The sequence below is a fragment of the Caloenas nicobarica genome, chromosome 5 (genome assembly GCF_036013445.1).
Source record: "Caloenas nicobarica isolate bCalNic1 chromosome 5, bCalNic1.hap1, whole genome shotgun sequence".
Lineage (NCBI taxonomy): Eukaryota > Metazoa > Chordata > Aves > Columbiformes > Columbidae > Caloenas > Caloenas nicobarica.
In genome coordinates, this window is record NC_088249.1 from 62,690,447 (window position 1) to 62,696,578 (window position 6,132).

Below are 6,132 nucleotides of genomic sequence, written 5' to 3' on the forward strand. Positions count from 1 at the left end.
ATGATCTTGGACTGCTGCTGACTCTTGGCATACAAACGGTTAAAACCTTCAGAGAAGTGTTTGCCCTCTTACAAAGCAATCTCTTTATTAAAGATATTATTCTGTATTGTGTTGGAGTTGAAATGTTTTTAGTATGGCTTGGAAAAATCATGCAGATGATGGTGGTGGTTCTGATTCTATTTCTGTGTTGAGAGTTGTGTTGTGGGGGTTTTTTTAAGCCATCGTTTTATAAGAGTTGCAGTCTGTCCCACATGGCTGCTGTTGGCCAACCAGTCACAGGTAACGAGAATACTTCTAATGAGAATACTTCTCAAAAGGAACAGTGTATGTCAACTGCCATTTCATAACTGGTAGAGAAGAAAATCCAAACATCAAGCTTCCAGAAAGCCTGCTCTATTTTCAAACCACGTTACTGAGTATGGATTGATTTCTTCTTCTGTTTTACAAATGAGTCTTCATTGAAATGCTATTAAAATGGTCAGATGCGATCCGTTTGGAGTTCTAGAATTTCATTGTGCACCAGTATGTTTTTTGGAGTTACAGTTACGCTAACAGTTCATTTTTAATGCAGTCAGCCCAGTGTCTTCCAACATGCGCAGGTTTTCTCTGCTGGTAGTGGTGAATGAATACAGGCAGGAGCTACTACAATCAACCCATCAAGAGGCAGCGCTGCAAAACTTGCCTGTCAACATCACCACATGCGCAACACCTACCGAGAATCCAGAGAAATCCAGACACCAGGTACCTGATGCCTCCTTTGTCGTGTCTTTGTCGCGCGAGCTGATCTCAGTAGCAGGGGGTGATGTCCGGTCATAGAATCATTTTGGCTGGAAGAGACTATTGGGATGATTGAGTCCAACCATAACCTAACTCTGGCACTAAACCCTGTCCCTAAGAACCTCATCTAAATGCCTTTTAAACCCCTCCAGGGATGGTGACTCCACCACTTCCCTGGGCAGCCTGTTCCAATGCCTGATGCCCCTTTCCGTGAAGAATTTTTTCCTAATATCCAATCTAAACCTTCCCTGGCACAACCTTTTGCCATTTCCTCTTGTCCTGTCACTTGCTGCTTGGGAGAAGAGACCAACACCCTTCATGCTACAACCTCCTTTCAGGTAGCTGTAGAGAGTGAGAAGAACGATGACATGCTCACAGCCGCCATAGGAAACCCATCCACTGAGAACTCGCTCCCTCTCCTCCCCATTCCAAAAGCGATGTCAAATGTGGGGACAACTCACCCTAAAGCTACGCAGTGTTAGTGACGGGTGGTGGGGTTTCAGTCACCTCTGTACAAGTGGCTTTTGGAGCTGTCACCCACAGCTGCCTCCTCAGCGAGCCAAAGTCTCCTGCATCCAGTTTGGAGACTCAAAACAACTGAAACCTCCCAAGTTACACCCTTCTGGGGTGTTTGCAGAAAATAAATCCTGTGGTTTTTTTTTTTTTTTTCTTTTTTTTTTTCCCTAGAGCCCAAAGCTAGACGAAAATTCTTACAGTGGCAATGTCTCATACATTGTGCCTAAACCCCTCTAAACGTAGCTCCAAGGCTGGATTTAGTAGACGAAAAGAATTTGCTGTCAACTTTACATAAAGGAAAACTTATGGCAAGGACAACATTTTGTTGCTTTATTCATCTTCTGATGCTCTGAGGAAGCAGCTTTTCTGCAGGGGAACAGAGTCACAAATAAAATTGCTAAAGTATTCCCTACATTTCCCCCCATTAAGAGTAATTTTGTACAGACAGCTGTTAGCCTGCTCTGGCACTGTGCTGGTGAGATCTCTTAGCTTGAACAGTTTTATTTTCTTACAAAAATAATGCATCTAGTTAACAGCTTTTTGGTCTAGATCCCTTTTACAGTTCTTCCCAGCAGAATTTTCCTGAGTTTAATCATCAATTTACTCAGAAATTTCAAAGTTATACAAAGACACTCTTCTCCAATTATTATTTTTACCTCGATTACTATTTTTAAGCTTTCGGTTTTAATTTACAGGGTAATATTTTTAATTAAAAGTACAATGCAGAGTTTGTTTCATACGCACTCTCAATTTAATAATTTTTAATTACATAGATGTTTTTGATCTTTTGCTACTAGCATAACAAATTTATTTTTAGTGAGGTTTGTTTTTTAGTATTACCTTTCACATATTGTACAGTAGAATCTGACCTATTTACTCTTAGCACTAAAGTTCAGTTGAAGATGATTCAGTAAATAAGGAAATTAAACCTGAAGTGGGATAATATGTTTCATCACAAATTACTGTTTTCTTTACTGTTGTGTACTGTAAGAACTTGGAGGGCAAATGGACACATTTCATATGTAGAATTCATGGTACTACACTACTATAAAATATAATAATTTAGGTTTTACCTAAGAAATGCTAGTTAATGGTCACTGGAATTTACAATAGGGAAATTGTTTAGATTTGAGGGCAACAAAATATGAAGTGTCTGGCTGGTTTCCAGTAACAAAAGCAAAATCTGCAAGTGTCTTGAGAATTTCAGCCCAAAAATGAGCAAGTAAATCTGTTACTGTTGCTTTGGAAGACATCAAGGCTTTGTGCAGAAGCGTAAAGCAGATAAAGGAGCAAAGGCTGCTCAGAAGCAGGAGGGCTGTGATCTCCAACTAACATAAACCAACTGATTGAGAATCCTGCTATTGCTTAAAAAAGATGGGATTTTAATATAAACGTGTTTCATAGAGTTCTTGCACATTTCCCTAAATGAGAAATTCTCATCTCAGGGCCACGCTCCTTGAAAGCAGAAGGTTCCGCATCCGCAACCTGCAGAATGGGAGCAGCAGCGGGTGCCGGGTGGTGCAGAGGTGAGAACGCACTGCTAAGGAAAACTGAAGCAATCCAAGAGCTCTCCGGTTTCACGGCCTCTCGTCGAGCAGAACTACAAATGCAGGCACAAAAATAGCCAGCGGACAAGTACAGGCAGCTCCTTCATGGAGCCGAGGAGCCACTTCACTCCCGTGCCTGCCGCAGCGTTTATCCCCACATTGGAAAATCTGAAGACTGGGGAAGACTTCTTAAATTTGACTATATTTGGCTGAAATTTACATTTTTTTTCCAGGTTGCAAGTAAAATTAAGATTTACATTTTTTTCTTCAAGGCACGTTGTCTAAACCTTAGTTTGTACCTAAAATTAGTAAGGTTTTTCAGTAGGATTATTTATATGTTTATTTCTGTGTTAATGCAAGTGTGGAACTAGATGTTGCATCTGAAAGCAATCTCATCTGATTTTTATAATTAAATCTGCCTAGTATTGATCACCTCACTGTGAGGTTTCCTTCTGATGGCTCTTAAGTTTTTGGAGACTCGGCTGATCAGATTAAAATTGAATTTCTAAAATTAAACTGTTTCATAAAGAAGAATTGGCAAATTCAAATAGTTCATACAGTTGTCAAATCAGGATAGTTAGTGATTCAGGGTAGTTGATGTATACCTTGGATTTAATTCATTTCTATGTTGTTTGATTACTCGGGAGCAATTTGTCAGGAGCGCTTGGGTGTTCAGACTTGCTGATTGGCAAGACTCAACAGACGGAGGGTTTAGAACTGTTTACTGTGAATTTAACACCCTGTTGCTAGACAGCTGAAAATACTCTGTAGCCTACGATGGTGTTGGTTCATTTAGCACTGAAAGACTGAATGTAGTTTTTCCCATTTCTTTGGGGAGAAATTACAGTGATTTTTTACAATGGTGACAACCATAGGGGTGTGTGTACATGTATTTATTCACAACACTTCATTATTTGCAGCAACTTTTCTGCTTCACTGTGTCAATTTGATTTTGCCCATAGGCTTCAGCAGCGTTGACACTTAATTCCTGCCATGGCAGGTGCTTTTTAGAGACAGTTTTTCCTATTACGGCACTAAGTTCACAGAATTAAGGTTTTGCTGTGAAGCGTGTCCTTGTAATGTGTCATTTGTCTGCTTGTCAGTCCTCCCGTGGCCACAGGAGTTGTGTACCTGAACCTGCAGGATTGTTTTTTCAGTCATATTTTGCAAAATGACATTGTTTGAGCTCTTTCTTTGCCTGTATAAACCAGGGCACAGTGACTGGAGCTGGCTTGACAAGTTGGACAGAACAGTAAGAAGGGGCATAACAACAATATTACTTTATACTTCTGTTCGAAGTTGGATGCTTCTGCCATTCCAGTAACAATGCTTTAACTCCCCAAAAAGTGACCTGGCTTTTGCTGCCCTCTGTGTGGACAGTCGTGATGCATAAACTCTGGTCCCTTGTCACAATACTAAGGTTTGCTAATAAAAGCTGTTTGCCCAATCTGCTTTTCAGGAAGCAAGGCTGAAACCAGGAGTGGGATGGCAATGGTCACTTTCCCCTTGTAAAGGTAAATGTTATTCTTGTTTTCCAGTCCTCAAGGAATTATCTTATTCTGTATAATAATATAGGGAGGGAAGAGAGAGCCTCAAATATCGGTGTCTTTGGCAAGACTGCAGCTGGCTGCTGCTTTGCCTTGAGACGCCCGTCTCAGAATTTCTGGCCATCCTGGACACAGACGTTCGGGTAAAACCACAGACAGTTTGTGTTTAACAAAGCTGAGGCATTGCCTTGTGCACCTGGTATCCTAAGAATCCAATCTGATTTGAAATTTTCTTTTTGTTGTGACTTTACTTGGCATGAAATTTAAGTTCTAATGGTATTATTACGTTGTTTCTAATACCTGAATAATCAGCTTAAATTAATTTAACAGGTGTAATTTGTTGCCTGTTAGTGACTGTAGCTAGTAATACTTGAATCTTTATTTGATGACGATCAGCTCAACAATCTGCTGCAAAAGGCTAGAGTTATTTTAACATCGCAAATACCAATTTGCTGCAGAGCGATGTAGGCAAACACCAAACAGCCTGTCTCAGAATTTCCCGGTGTGATCACTGAGTTAATGATGGCATTGAAATGTCTCCTGCCTCGTGGCACTCGTTTCAGGTGGTATCTAGGCACACGTAATGCTTGTGTAGGTTTCATGGCTTTTTTATATCGAGCCACTGAAATTCAGTTTTTATGGCAAGTTAAATGCCACAGATGACTTTCCCATTTTAGACAGCATTTTAAATACTGTTGCTAATTTTTAGATTTGCCTACGCAACCGTGTTTCTTCTTAAACTCAGTTACCTGCAGATTCTTAATAAGAACAATTACATCAATAGAGCAACCAAATTCACAATCACCTTCAAAGTTTTGTATCTCACGTTAGCATCAGGAACGCTTCTGCTCAGTCAGCCACAGCAAAATAACTCGAAGTTATAGAAATCTACCCACTGCTTGTCAGCAATTATCGCCTTGGTAGATGAGATTCAATGGCAATTAAAAGCTTTGGTGATCCTGCTTAAAGATTTGGCTAAGAGGTGGTCAGGGCGGCCCAACATCAGCAGCAAAGAGGGACTGCGATCCCAGGATTTGGAACCCTGAGGGAATATTGACAAAGTATCTGGTGGCGAATGGGAAAAGACAGCAGTGTATTTAAAAACAAGCAAACAAACAAATCTGTTTTATTTAGAGCAAATAGTTAGAGACTCTGGAGAATTAACTGATAGGAGGGAAGGGAAAGGACGCTCTTGGGGACATGCTTCATGCCAGTTGTGTTACGGTTGGACTGAATGATCCTAAGAGTCTCTGCCAGCCAGACTGATTCTATGATCATACTAGCAGACGTGTATGGACTTTAAATCAGCAACAAGATTCCGATTGTAGGGACTGAAGTGGGATGGTGCAGTTCAGTATAAGATTACGAACTTTGGGCTGTTAGAAGGTGTCCAAGCTGCCATCTTCTGACACGTTGGAACCTCGCGCAGATGAGGTTGCTGGGTCCTGTTTATTGAACCGGTAAGAGTGCAAAAATGTTATTCAGTGCGAAAGAACAACTGTAAAGAGCTCATATAAGTCAGCACACGAGTGTCAGTGACGGCCGTGGGGGGCGGTTGCAGGGCCTGCAGCTCTCCCCGGGCCGCGGTTCCTCCCTCGTCCTGGCACAGCGTGTGCTGGGAGGACCTCACCGGGCCACACGAAACCAGCGGCCGCCGGTTCCGACCGCCCATTTTCCCGGGGTTTCCCCCCGGGCGCTCCCTCAGCGCTCCCGCCGTGGCGGCCGCAGGGAGGCGGCCGTCCGGC